This window comes from Pinus tabuliformis, chromosome 9 (assembly GCF_031772625.1).
Source record: "Pinus tabuliformis cultivar Carrire ecotype Pingquan chromosome 9, CPIR1, whole genome shotgun sequence".
NCBI lineage: Eukaryota > Viridiplantae > Streptophyta > Pinopsida > Pinales > Pinaceae > Pinus > Pinus tabuliformis.
In genome coordinates, this window is record NC_142307.1 from 1,675,963,819 (window position 1) to 1,675,979,605 (window position 15,787).

The following is a 15,787-nucleotide window of genomic DNA, read 5'->3' on the forward strand; positions in this document are numbered from 1 at the left end:
ATGCATTCGTAAACTATGTTGGTCCCCTATGTGTTTGATATGTTTTACATATGTTGGATTCTGAATGCCCTGACTTCTATGCAAAGCTAACTTTATTGTCAATACTGAAGCATATCTGACTCCATAAGCCCAATGGATACTTTCTGATTGTATTTCAACCTCTTTCATTTGTCATTTGTTTACTAGAGTTAGCCATCTAATCCATTATCAATATCATTAATCCTTTTGAGAGAGCCCTCTCAGGTTGAGGAGGCTAAGCCTCAGCCAAAAGTTGGTTTGAAAGAGTTACACAAGGTCTACCTAATCAACAGCCTATCAGGGCCTGATTTTGTGATAACATTTTGGTGCGTCTGCCAGGAGCCTGAAGTCTATTCATTCCCAAAATCAAGAAGCTGAACTTCTAAAGGTAGCAGGAGCTCAGACATCTTTTTGAGGCTGCAAAACTACCTTGGTGACTCCACACATCGAATAAGAAATTGGAAGGTGACTCCACTACTAGAAGATCACTAGCTTGATGAATTTTCAAGATGAGTTCCACTGCAAGAATGAATACCAAGTATTCTCCTATGTATCGGTCTCATATCACTAGTTTTCCAAATCCTATGCCAAAGGTTGATTGGTTAGCGGATCTTACAATATTCAAAGATGAAAAGAAAGACAATGCTTCTCTTCATTTGGTTAGGTTTCATATGGATGTACGCAATCTTAAGGTTCAGTTTCCTGAGGATTGTCTCATGAGGATGTTTATGACCACTTTAGAAGGAAAAGCATGGTCTTGGTATAAAAGTTTGGAAAATGGTTCAATATATTCACTTGCTAATTTTCATGATGAATTCTATGAGATGTATAAAGAGTGTCATCCCTCCTTATTGCTGGTCAAAGATTGTTGTAAACATTCTACGAGTTTTATTCAATATTTGGAGGATTGTTATGATGATGATGAGTTTATGGATAAAGAAATTTTAGAGGCTCTTCATAACAATACATTTCAACACCAAGAACGTATAACATCCCATGAAATGCAGCATGAAGATCAGCAGGGGTTGGCTTATGAAAATCATATTACATCCTCTGAGATTGATGTAGAGATGCAACAGACTTGTCAAGCTTCGGATCATTATGAGTATGAAATTGATTACAAACATCAAGAAGAAGTACTGGAAAATAGCTTTTATAGCCCTCAGGCAGAGGAAAAGGTTGTTCAATTTTGTAATTCCTTGCAGCAGCTTACATCAATGAATGATCATAATAATGAAGAAAATTACATTGTTTGTGGGTATCATTCAGAAAGGCAGTGGGATAGCATATCAAAGAAATCGTGTGTGGCTGAGAATCAAATGTCTAAAGATGTAGAATGTTATGATGATCATCAAAACAACCATGTCCTCTTTGACCCTATAAATAAATACATGGCCAAGCTTTGCACACCAATTTTTCATTTTCATTTGCATTACGAAGAGTAGGTATATTATGAGTTGATTTGGTCATCTCACTACCATGGTTATTTTGAGGTCAAATGCAGTCAAGAGCCTCCAATATCAGAAAGGACAATTGATTGGCTTTATTGGAAATATCATTTTGCTTGACCTAAAGTGGAAATTGTAGCTAGTAGGTAGGTAGGAAAATGAAAATAAGCTTAAGGTTGACTGAGCATTTTTCAGTAGATATAGATTTCTTTCTCCTACAGTGATCATCAAGCTAAAGCCTGAGGTGAAGGTCCAAGAAGCTTAAAGGGGATTCTTGTCAAACAAATTTTCATTCATCATAAGAGGATAAGGCATTGGACCTACAAGTTCTTAGTGTATCACAAGGGCACACTATCCCAAGTGGAGCCACTATTATCACTAAAAAAAATTCACTTGTCGAACATTCTCCCCCTTTTGTATTGGTGGCAACACCATGATCAAGAAAAATTAGCATGATAAAGAATAAAAACAATGTGAAGGTGTACTACTCATTTCTCCTTTACCTTCTCATCCTTTATATGTTTCTCTTCCTATGATGCACTTCTCTTTTGTGTGTTACTACTCTTGTGTTCTTTTCCTTGTGTAATTATCCTTTTTTGTGGTGTTTCCTCTCGTCTTTTTTTTTTTGAGGAACTTATAGCTTCTTGTTGATGATGCTTGATATCGCCAACATATAGGGGGTCTCCCAAATGTGAAGTACCAATTAGACCTAAAATTGTTTGGAGTAGGAGCCCCATTCAGAGTATCGGCTTGGCCACCATAACACAAAGGTTGTTCTTGGTTTCAACGGATAACATAAGAGACTATACACATAATCCTTGAATAAGAAAGTAATTTGATATTGTGAAACATTGATTTTAATGTGTAAAATGATAAATTCACGAGCAGGAGAAAAAAAGTGAGCCTCTAGAAGGAAGTAATTGTACCACCTAAGAGAGACCCACCAGATATTAAAATGATTCATTAGTGAAAAAATTCACATAATGATTGTAAAGAAACTACAACACACATTCAATATGATAAGTACCATAGCCAATGAAATAGTTCAATTTCTTCAGGACACATGAGCACAACATATACCATAAACATCCCAAGAATAGTCCTAAAACATTTGTGATACATGCATGAATATGTGTTGGATTATTGAATTAAATTATAAGATCAAAGATCCAAGTACACACTTTCAATGATGAGACACTAGTTCCAATAGCTGGACATTAAGTTACTTCTTTATTCTCCAAAGAATAGTTTTCTCTCATATGCCAAATACAGAAGCCAAGAATAACTCTCCAAAGCTTAAGCCTAAAAAATCCCACTACTTAAGTTATGAGGTTGATTTTATAACAAGAGGAATGACCTTTCATGTCCTCATGACTCTTGGATTTCTAGTGTGTCCTTTATACTTCTAAATAACTATGGAACTTCTAATGACTTTTGGACCTCTCCTAAAGATATGTTTTCCATATATGACTAAGTGACTTTCAATATTTCACATATGACTCTTGGACTTCCACACATTAAATTTTGTGCTTTTCTTGCAAATACATCATTACATTCCATATGATGATGCATCATGACACATGGACACACATTGACCATTATTATCACACTTGTACAAGTTACAACTTGACAATGATGAGTTGGACTTCATGATGAAGTGGCAGTGCCAAGCTATCTTTCTTGCTACTTCATATTGTATTCTTGATGATAGATCTTACATATGCTTCATATTCATGAAGGATCCAATTTGTTAGTCATATTCACCCTCCAAAGGGTCTTTGATCGATATTAGAATCCTTTGAGTCTTCATGCATTGTCTTCTTTCTATCTCAATCCATGACTTGCTTCATGTTTCCATGATATCTCTCTTTAGTGCTTCTTCTCTACAAGTGTTCCTTTACTTTATCCTTCCTATATACTCTTGAGCATCACGTTGTCATGCTAGGAAGGTACTCCTTCCAATGAAAATAATTCATGACAAGGGAATATTAGTCTTAAAATATATATTCTATCACTACCTAGCTCATGGAATGATCTGCTCATGATAGGCTTATGAGAGTGCTAAGGGAAGAGCCTTGATTAGGAAGGTACAAAAAAAATCATCATTGGCTTAAGAAGGATCCTTTGTCCATTTTTACTGCACTGAAGGTGGTGAAAGGTTAAGGCTTGCAAGAGGCCTTCAATGTTCACTTGTGTGCTAAAGAAAAGGAGAGAGAACATCAAGGGTGGAAGGGAACACTCCCAAGAGACGAAGGAGTGAGGCTCTAGGCCTTTCAACCTTGAAGGTGTGCTCATTCACTCAAAGCAACTAAGAAGGTGGAAGGGAAAAATCCAAAAAGATGAGGGATTGATGCTTAATGCATTCATGCCTTCAAGGTGCACTCATGCACTCATGGGCAAGGGGGGTAGACTGGTGCATGGAAAAGGGACAAAGGAGAAACACTCAAGCCTTAAATATGTGCTCATGTGCTCAAATAGGGTGTAGTTATTTGTGCCAAAGGAGTGTGCTCAAGGCTTCATGCTTTATGACTGTGCCATGTGCTCTAAGGAAAGGATGAAGGATTTGTGATTCAAGGGTTCACCATTCACTCAAAGACTTCATGCTTCATGGGTCTACCATGAACTCTTAAGGAGGGTGCATTTCTTCAAGCTGAAGAAGTGTGATCAAAAGATTCAAGCTTCAAGAGTGTTCTATGTGCTCTTAATGAAGGCTTTATGCTTTATGACTGCACCATGCACTCTTAAGGACAGTGCAGTTATTTAAGCCAAAGGAATGTGCTCATAGTCCCAAAGTGTGCTTGTTTTTTTTAAATGTGCTCAAGCTTGCAAAGTGCACTTTTTTTAAGGGGGTTGATGTCATTGTTCTCTTGAAGTATAATTTTTCACTCGGGGGGTCAACCAAAAGCTAGGTTACCTAGCATAGTAAGTGATAATGCATTGTGACATAGGAAGACCAGGAAGAGCTCCAAAATGGATAAGTGTGGAATATATAGAGTAGGAGAGAGAAGTGAATTTGAACACAACTCAAACATGAATCACACACATGAATGTCATTGATAAATCCAAAGGGAATGCATAGGACTTATGAAAAGCAGTCACCTAGAAATAATAGCAAAGAAAAACTTGCGATAGTAAGAAAACATGCAAACGGGAGTTGAAGAAGCTAAAGAAATAAAGGTGAAACATTCCATAGAAACATAAAAGAAATTCCACTTATTAAAATGAAAAAAGTCAAAAGCAAAAGCCACAAATGTGAAAGCAACACTTGTGATAGTGAAAGTGTGCCAAAGCGACAATTGAGAAAGCTCATCGTAATAGAAGTTAAAACAAAACCCAAGTGAGGGATGTTTTCAATGAAAGTGCATACTGACTATCGACATGATGTAAACATCACAGAGACACTATCTTGATGGATGGTGCTATGCTTTTTCAAGGTTTCATAAAAGAAGTGCGGTCATGAATCCATTGGACACTAAACATGTGCGTGTATGTGACTTAACAACTTAAGATAAGAAGAAGACTTAAATTCCTTACAAAATATCAAATGACCATGGATTAACCTTAAGACGACATATTGTAAGATCCTTAGTAGGCTCCAAAATTAAAGTGTGAGAAAAACTTTCAAGGGTGTTGATCATAGCGACAATACTTGGTGACACACTGGTAGAACTCCAACTTATTATTGATTCATCTAATGAATTACCTTGGATTTCCTATTTAACCTAGTTAGAGATATATTTCCCTTAATTCCCTTTGTTAAAACACAAAAGATATATGGCATATCATAATTTCCTCGATTGAGGAAAGGGTAGTATGCACATCAAGTTTAAGATATTCAGAGTATGAGTTTCATCTCTAGTGTTACTCCACTACCAGCAGGGCTAAAAATTACCCCACTGGAGTCACTACAGGAGCACAAGTATTGCTTCACTTCCATCAAGCCTAGATAGTACCCCAATGAAGTCACTTGACTCACCTCCCTGTATAGGAAGCCTTTCTCTCCTTTCACCCTTTATTTATTTATTTAATAGGATTTTGTTTCAACACTTAGTATTTTCAACAGGTGGAAGAGGGGTCCAGACTTATTGAGAGCAAAGGATATTTCCCCTTCCTAGAAGTATTTATAGACCTCTAATATTGGTTTTCTTGCTAATTTATTTTCCTATTATCCCTTCTCTACTTCATTGGATCGGCAAGAAAAATACACTAGTTACTTACAAATCCGAGTTGAGGAATGAGGATCCTAGAATAGATACAGGCTTCATAGTTTTACCAAAGGCTTTCTGTTTGAATGGATCGTATTTTCCATTAAGACACCATTGACTTTAAATATATGTAAACCCAAGATAGAGAAGAGGTAATATATTACCCAATAATTGTTCACCATCACAATTTCCCTTTTCATGTTTTTCCACATGGTATTTTCAGCCAACAACACAATATTTCATGCGAAATCTTACTAGACAAAACAAAAGAAAAATTCATGAAAATATAAGAAAACAAAACTGAAATAAAAAAGAAAATGGAGGAAAAACGTAAAATAGCATATAAAAAGAAACAAACAAATGCAGAGACTTGACGGAGAGCAAGATAGAGGCAGGATAAAATGTAAGGGAAACTAAATGCAACTAAGCCTACTCCTAACCTAATTGGCTAGAAGGTCAGGGCTAAGTGTAATGATATTTCCAATGTATCCATCATCATTACCAACCTATGTTATAGACATTTTTGGGCACTACAACCCCAAGCATGAAATGTCCATAAACCAAGGGCTCCTAAGTCCCTAAAAGTGTTGTTGTAACCCCTAAAGGAACAAGGTCAACAGATTACAGCTTCTCCAAGAAGTTCTCCATAAAAAACTGCTTAGAATTGGTCAAAACAGGATCATTTCAGCTGCTCCACTGGCCAAGTACGTTGCATCTCACCTAAATACACTGTGTGGGTGCGTTACATGTCAAAAAGCCCTTCTATGGGGTGCGATGGGCGAGAAATGACAAATGGCAGTGTCATTCCGCGAGGTGGAGAGGCAATGGAAGCTTCCAGAAACTTCTCCTGTGACACTTGCCTCTCGGAATTCGACCAAGGATGAGTAAGAGATCATCAATCTCCAAGTGGAAGCAAGAACTATCAAAGGGAAGACACTAATCAAATCATAAGCTGACTCATCTCCATTACAGATATCTATATATGGATCCCTCATCCCAGAGATCCAGAGGCTAGAATTTTGCATATTGTAAGGAATTGTTGTTGGTTTCTTGAGACAAACATCAGATTGTTGGGTGATCTAAGCTTTGTATGAGGTGAAGAGGGGCTTCCTTGCTGAGAGGTTGATGCTGGGTCAGAACAACTGGTTGTAACTCCTCTTGGCTCTTTCTTGTTTATCAATAAAAGCTATTCAAGTTTTCGTCCATACTCTTGTGTCATTGATATTTGCTGCATTTGTATGGTCAATTTACATCTGATCCTAGATTGTTTATGATTATAGATCCATGTCTTTGTATAGTGTTATGCTACTGTGATCTTACAGGTACTTGGTGAAGCTGGGCGTGCAAGGGAACAAGTAGCGAAAGACTATCAAGGAAGAGGGGAATCAAATCAGGAGATTAGCGCAAGACAGAGGTTGGTCTTTATGTTCCTCTCTATCTATAATTCATAAAGGAAAAACGAAAGTAGCCTTACTCTGTTTGTTTCTAAGGCAGCTGTCACACCTTAGTGGGATAAGCAGTTCCGAGTAGACACTTTTTCCTGTAATAAAATGGCGACTCCACTGGGGACGAATTAGTTTGTTTGTTTATCTTCCTTGTTGTTTATTTCATAAACTTACAAGTAGCATTCAAACTGCATTTTCCATAGCAAATGCAAAGTAGATAAATGCTACTTCAGTCCATCTACGAGATCTGTTTATGATTTAAACAATTGATTCACAAACTCTCTGATTTCCCTTGTGATAGCTCTTAGATCCTCCTTATATCTACCCCTGATTGTTTCATTACTGATTACCTTTTGCTCGGCCAAAACCCATGAACTGAACTGCAAACTGTGACTCGGAACCCAAACAGAGTCTCGTTTCTGGCCCAACGCAGGTACTGTTCAAAGAATCTAAACTTCAGCACACTTCCCGAGTGGAGAAGGTGCGCTCCATTTCAAATTCCCCATGTTACAGGTGCGCTAATCAGTCTAGGCTTTATGCAGTGTTGGTTTCCGTGATTCATTCTTCCCAGTTCTATTCCTGAATTTTGCTGCCTGTGATCAGTATATGTCTGTTTGAAACCCCTTTTCCTTGTTGTTATTTCGCCTCCTTTGTACAAAATAACTGTAAATGTTTTTGTGTGTTTGTTGAGTCATTTTTAGTTCTCCTTTGCAAAAGTAGCATAATCGTACTATCATCCTTTGATTTGAAACTGTCGCAAGTGTCGATTTCAATCATAGGAAAGAGTTTGATTGCTGTTGATGGTTGATTATCCTGTTACTATTGTTTTTGGTCTGAATTTGTAATTTTTCTAGAGTCAAAAACAAGTATTCATTTCAAAATCGTAAGGTGTTGTGATCGTCTCCATTTTTTATTTCGAAAAGAAACTTGTTGATATTTGTCGCTTGAAAAGAAATTCAGATTTGTGCATCAACTTTCTTCTTATCATTCATATACTAAGAAAGTCGAAAACAAATACATGCATGTGCGTTTGCATATAGATAGTCTGATTGGTTTGATTTAGGAAAGTGCATTTAGAGTGTGCTCTTTTCTCTTTGTGAAAAGATTCTGTCTTTCTTTCCTTAGTAGCTAGGATTTTCATTGCACAAAGAAGATAAAAAGATTGTTTATCATCTTAGATTGCATTTTAGGAATTACATCTACATCTCGCGATGAACCTGAAAGGCAAACTTCATAAACAAGATCAACTATAAAATAAATTCAATGAATCTAACAACGCTTTGGAACTTAACGCACAACATTTATAAGTCTAGGCTAGAGACGTATTCCGGCGTCGTAAATCCTGGTAACTATTGTTCTCACTGATGGTTGGGTGATTCCTCCACTTTGAGATGATAAGTGCCAGTACGGACTTGTGCTCCCACGTACCGTCGAGTATATTTTGGGAGACCCCAATAGGCTTAATCCTTTATCCATAGGAAGCCGTGTCTGCCGCCCTATTGATCGCAATGCACTGAACACAGCATTCGGGAAGATTGACTGCCATACCGTAAAAAGTATTCTGCAGTTTTGCGATTGGTTTGGTAATCCCTCTACCTAGATTTCCAGAGCAGTCCCTTTCATTCCTTTTCAGACTCTTTAACAGAAAAGGTCCATCTGAGCACTTGTCACTTCAGGCTCATTAAAAATCGAAGGAGACTAGAGTCATCTTTTGTTTTTTTCTCGACTCTTAAAAATTGAAAAAACAAGTTGTGTCAAAGCGTCTAAAATTTATTTTAAATGGAATATTCATTACCCTTTCCTACGTTGATCTTAGGTTGAGAAAATGGAATCCACCAACCAAGGAATTCCCCTTGGAGGAAATCCTAGTCCCTTCTCCTCTTGGGGAGATGTTGGTGCACCCCATATGGCCACATTGTCGCTTCCAGGACTGACAATCGGCTTGCCTGTATGGCTCTTCTCAACTTCTGTCATTGAGAACACCACAATTCCTGAACAATTGAATCAGCAACTAGACGAGTCCAGAGTTACCCACCAACCTTCTACTTCCTCTAATTCTTCCTCTCCTCCTTCCTCTTCGCTTGATGGGGCTGGTAAAGCCAAAAGTCAAGTACCCGAGAAGAAGAAGGAAAAGAAGAAGAAAGAGAAGAAGAAGAAGGAGCCAAAAGCGAATGGGGGCAAACGAGCGTCGTCTAGCGAAAATCCACACACTGCACCGACCAGGCCTAAATCGCCATGTGTCATTTGCAAAGGAGACCACTATCATAGAGATTGTCCTTGCATCCTTCGGATCTTAAGGGACTGGTCTCATCGTTTTCACAACTCGGTGTCATCAACCTCTGGTGATCATGTTGAAAACACACCGTCGACTAGTGAAAGTGAAGCCCCAGGACAAAAAGGAAAATATAGATTTCCTTGTAAACTATGCGAAGGCGATCATGCCGTCCACCGTTGTCCCTTCTTAGACGAGGCTAAAAGAGTTTTGGACGATCGTCCGGTTTCACCGTTATGACTTCCTCCTGGATATAAAAAACTCTTGCCGAATCCGTCAGTAGTTGAAAATCTGGCTGGCCCGCTCAGGTGGTCGGCTGAAGCATCTATCGTTGAAGATAAGCCATCTGAACCCATACCAGATGAAATTCAAAAGGTCGAGGTGGCAGTTGACCCGGTCTTGCCTTCAGAGGTTCCATCTTCAGATGATACAGCCACCAAAGAGAACAAGGATGACACCGTCCAAATTCTTTTCATAAGCACAGACTCCGATGAACATGGGGGCAATTTACCCGTTCCTTTACTGCAGGAAGGAAGTTCGTCAGAGTCATACCCGGCCGTCTATTCGGTCCCACCTCCAAGCAACCTAGTTGTCTCCTTTGATTGGAATCAACTAGGCAGACCCCATTTACCAGCTAGTGTACCATTCTGAATTATTGTTCAAATATATAGAATGGTTATGGCTGGTACCATCATAGATGAAGGGGCTTCTATGAGTATCCTTTCCTCGACTGCTTGGAAAGCGCTTGGTTCGCCATTGCTTTTGCCTGAGATGAGAAACCTAACAGGCTTTGACAAAGGAACCAGTCGACCGTTAGGGATCCTTCCCAATGTGCCCATAACATTGAGAGGAAAAACTTTTCACATGAACATAATGGTAGTTCAAGGACCCCTGGATTATAATCTACTCCTTGGACGAGACTATATTTATTGCATGGGAGCCATTGTCTCCTCACTCTTTAGAGTAATGTGTTTTTCGCACGAAGGAAGAGTGGTCAAGCTCATGGACCAACTTTCATTTCCCGGATCACGCATAGCAAATAGTCATATACCATCCCTAAATGGTCTTTTCACACAAGGAATGTCTCATCAATCCCCAGTCCGCCCACCCGATGAGTGCGAGTGATTCGGGGGATATGACTGAAACCCAGGGGGCATGCACCCTAGTCTGCTTCGGCAGGAAAACTTCGGGTAGAGGGTAGGTTTCCGCGAGAGATATATGACTGGTCTGTACTCCCATCCACGATTGGAAGAGGGATTTATTCTGGAACAAGATTCTCTTGTCAAAGTTACGTGAGTGGAGTAGCCTCCTCCACTCACCTTTGTCTATTTCGATAGACATCGCCAAAGAAGTGTTTTGTTTGCGCTGTGAATAGAACAATCTTTGGTAGCCTGTAAGAGGTAGACCTCTCCTGGTAAAACAAATGTTTTACAGGAAAGAAGAAGGGGTAACCTTGAAATTCTGTTTTATACCTGGGGGCATGCAAGCCTTTTGGCGTGCAAGCGAAGAGCGACTATTTATTTTTTAAATTTGTAGGTCCTCTAACTCTTTAAACTCGTAGGATTGTTCGTTTCCTAACTTGCATAACGAAAGGATGTGGGGCAAAACTCTAAAAATCGCCATTTTTATATATGAGACATTCTTATCACATGACTGGATTAATCGAGCAGTTTTAGCACATAGTTCAAGCTCGTTAAAAAATAAACATAAGCCATGAGAAAATGTTTCCCCCCACGTTCAAGCTCATTAAAAAATGAACTATTCCCCGGTAAATAACCATCGTGAATGTAGTACTTCAACCATTAAAGCCTTGGTCGTGTTTGCACCATCACCTCCACTTTTTCATTGGCCAATCATTCACCTCCATTTGATTGTTTACCCATTTTGAGGAACAGCTACGAAGAGTGATCTCACTAGCCATCCTTGTAACACTGCTGTGATTGGAAAATTCCAAACCTTACCTGGAATTAATTGCTACCCATTTTATCACTCGTTCCTCAAAAGACGAGTCTCCTTTAAGCTCTTTTCAACTGACTCGTAAAATATGAAAAGATTGCTGAGCCATTTACCTCTCTAGCTCATTAAAGGGACCGGAAGTGCTATCCCTCCTCTAAATTTTAATCTTTTTGTACCTGAGGGATTATTACACAAAAATATCGAGTGCTTGTTTTGTTCGGCTCGTTAAAAGTATCGAAATTTCATCCCTTCTGTATTGTTTTATACTTTTTCGAACTTAAGGGATTAGATGATGAAAAAGGAATTTTGGAGTTTCCTTTACGTTCCTTTTCAGACTCTCTAAAATTGAAAAGGACCAAGTTATCTTTGTCGTTAAACTCGTTAAAATTTGAATAGCGACAAACTTGTCTATAGATGAGAATGAGTTTCACTATCGCTAGGCTCGTTAAAACATAGCGATGGGTTTGCCCGAAGGGAAAATTATAGAACAAGCATATGTTATCCTCCTCAAGCTTGATAAAAATAAAGAGGTACTCGTCAGCAATGACTGGGGAAAAATTGGGAAGAAAACTTGAAGAAACTTTGTTGGTAGCAAGTCGCTCTTGAACATGACACTTTCCCTCCGCATCCAAGCCGGGTTGGGTTGTTTCATTCACCGGTCACATCAACATGGTCCCATCATACCATCCACATTTGGGGTTAATGCTACCAATACATCACGTCAGTGTTGCCGATATGTTCAAGAGAAGTCATTCAGAGAATTCACCTGTGTCTCACCCACTACAATACATTTATACTCCATTCTTTCATGACTGCCACCCTGAACCTTCTATCACCAGATGGTTTTCACCTCCATTAAAATCATTTGCTCCGTTCCGTGTCATTGATGTGGGATTCATTAAGGCCCTCCTATGACGGATCACTTCTTGTCGACATCAGCTCATTATCCAGGAAGTTGATCTAGGAACACCCCATTCAGTACTTTGAAGCTTGCATGCCTCAATGGCAAGTTTCTCACTTCCGGCAATAGGTTTACATCAATGACCTTCGACCGAAAGATTTTGCGTGGTGTTCGACGCCAAGTCCTTTATTCACACCACGTGAATTGTACTGCAGTACCTTGAGGGTCATTATCATTATCGGTGATTCCTCTCGCGCTTGTTAACAGCCTATATCATTGGCTGGTAATCAAGCGATGTCTTTCCATGTTCGACTTCAGATCATTTCTCGCATGGATAGACTTGTACTTTGAGTGAAGATCGAATGAGATTGAAGACCCCGGATCTAGTTTCATCCATCCGGGCTGCAATATACATTCAGGAAAATAAAAACATCAAATGTACATCATTGCTGCACAGATAATCATCTAATCAAAGGTATGATGGCTCTATCAGAATCATCAGTCTACACTTAGACGACTGTCTGTCCTATGTACATGAAAATGAATTTATAAAGCTGAGCATGGGAATGCCCGCCTTAGCTAGATCATGAAAATATTATGAAGATAATGTATTGTATTGTATCTTATTACAGGTCTCCTCCCAGCTTGAAAGAACTTCGGATCCTCATAATAAAGCATTTCACCCGACATCAAAAGATTAACGACCTCATGCTTTAGGGGGCAACTGTTATAGACATTTTTGGGCACTACGACCCCAAGCATGAAATGTCCATAAACCAAGGGATCCTAAGTCCCTAAAAATGTTGTTGTAACCCTAAAGGAACAAGGTCAACAGATTACAGCTTCTCCCAGAAGTTCTCCATAAAAAACTACTCAGAATTGGTCAAAACAGGATCATTTCAGTTGCTCCACTGGCCAAGTGCGTTGCATCTCACCTAAATACATTGTGTGGGTGTGTTGCATGTCAAAAAGCCCTTCTATGGGGTGCGATGGGTGAGAAATGACAAATGGCAGTGTCATTCTGCGAGGTGGAGAGGCAATGGAAGCTTCCAGAAACTTCTCCTGTGACACTTTCCTCTCTGAATTCGACCAAGGATGAGTAAGAGATCATCAATCTCCAAGTGGAAGCAAGAACTGTTAGAGGGAAGACACTAATCAAATCATAAGTTGACTCATCTCCATTACAGATATCTATATATGGATCCCTCATCCCAGAGATCCAGAGGTTGGAATTTTGCATATTGTAAGGAATTGTTGTTAGTTTCTTGAGACAAACATCAGATTGTTGGGTGATCTAAGCTTTGTATGAGGTGAAGAGGGGCTTCCTTGCTGAGAGGTTGATGCTGGGTCAGAACAACTGGTTGTAACTCCTCTTGGCTCTTTCTTGTTTATCAATAAAAGCTATTCAAGTTTTCGTCCATACTCTTGTGTCATTGATATTTGCTGCATTTGTATGGTCAATTTACATCTGATCCTAGATTGTTTATGATTATAGATCCATGTCTTTGTATAGTGCTATGCTACTGTGATCTTACAAGTACATGGTGAAGTTGGGCGTGCAAGGGAACAAGTAGCGAAAGACTATCAAGGAAGAGAGGAATCAAATCAGGAGATTAGCGCAAGACAGAGGTTGGTCTTTATGTTCCTCCCTATCTATAATTCATAAAGGAAAAACAAAAGTATCTTTACTCTGTTTGTTTCTAAGGCAGCTGTCACACCTTAGTGGGATAAGCAATTCTAAGTAGACACTTTTCCCCGTAACAACCTACAAACACAAAGATACGAGTAATTAAAAGAAATATAAAACAATGTGCAATGGAAAAGATAATAACTTTGAAAACTTGCACAGTTGATAGAAGATCTTGCTTATTAACAAAATAATTTTCCATACTAACTGGTTTGATCTAGTTTTGAAATTTACCTTGTTGTTTTAGATATAGATCATACAAACCTTGTAGGTTTCTTGTGAATACATAGTCATTTCTGATTTTAGTTCTTGTAAACATCATAAAAGGTAGAAACATATTATTTGCAATGGAGCTTTTTAGGAAAGATTGCTCTTACCATTCAACAATGGGATCATGATATTCATGAAAATCATTTTAAAGATGCTGAGACTGACAAGAATATAAATTCTCATTCAAATCACAAAGAGAATGTGTGGTATAATGATCAGATTGGTCGATTAACATACAAGGTTCTCGAGCCTTTATTAGTTTCCTTTGTATCCAATTACATGAAAAGTTAACAATAAGAAACCTTAGACCATTCAAAACAATTTTTGACATTGTCAATCGAGGAAACCAATCAGGATACTTAGTTGAAAAAATATTAAAAACATGTAACAAATCAAACCAAATACTTATTTGAACACAAGGGATTTGGTTGAATGAATTATTGAAGTAATTGAAATTGCTCCAGAAATGGAAATGATCCATGGAGATTATTAGTTTCACGATATGAAGAAAAGAGATAATAAGATGATACGATTCGGAAGAATTTAACAGAGAAAAATCCCAAAATCACCTTTATATTGATAATCAAAATGAAATACCTTGAAATTGTAAGGATATGTGAAAGAAGTTCTTTCCAACCCTCGATCTATCTCAAAGGGTTGACATGAAAAGGAACTAACCAAACATGAAACTTTCATTTGATCAGAAATGATCTCTTAGAGATCACGGAGATCAACTTGAAAATACCAAGAGTCATTTAATAATGAATTCATAACCACTAGATGAATGTTAAGGAAAGAATTATGCGTGAAAATATGGATCCAACTTAATTTGGAGATCTTAGTAAGATTGGGAGAACCTGACATAACCATCAGTAGGATTTGAAGTGCCTCGACTTCCTGATAGGTCTTAGAACTTTATGATGATGGATCCTCAAATTTGGGTGGTTTATAAGCATCAACAAGTAGACATGCACCACTATCAATAGACGTATCAATGGAAACACTTCTAATGCCACTAGTTTTATCTGATTTAAGATTAAAAATATTAGATTATTGATGGATAGAAATTTGAGATACATTAATTGGAAAATTCCCTTAATCATTCATGGTTGGAACATCCTCCTTCTAACTTACGAAATATTTACAATTGAATATATTATGAATAACATATTCAACATTTTCATCCTCTGATTGTAGTATCAGACCATCTTTTGCCTAATTACCACCATGATCAGCCAGATAAATATGGAAAGGACTTAGGGGGTCTACTCGTATGACATACTTATCAAACATATATGGGTGCAATGAATAGTGTGCTAGAGGTGAAGAAGGATTGAAAAACTCAGGAGGAGGAGCATCAATTGTACTTAAATCAGAATGAACTTGAAAAAACAATGGATCAACATCATTTTCATCAGTATAATGGTCAAAGATATGCATACCAATATGACACTCAAATTGACTAGGATCTTCTGAAGATTCAAGAACCTAAAAAGTTATCAGTTCAGATTTGTCACCTAAATATGTATGAATTGAAGAAAATTTAGAGTTATTATGAACTAAAATAGCATCCAAAGTCAAAAAT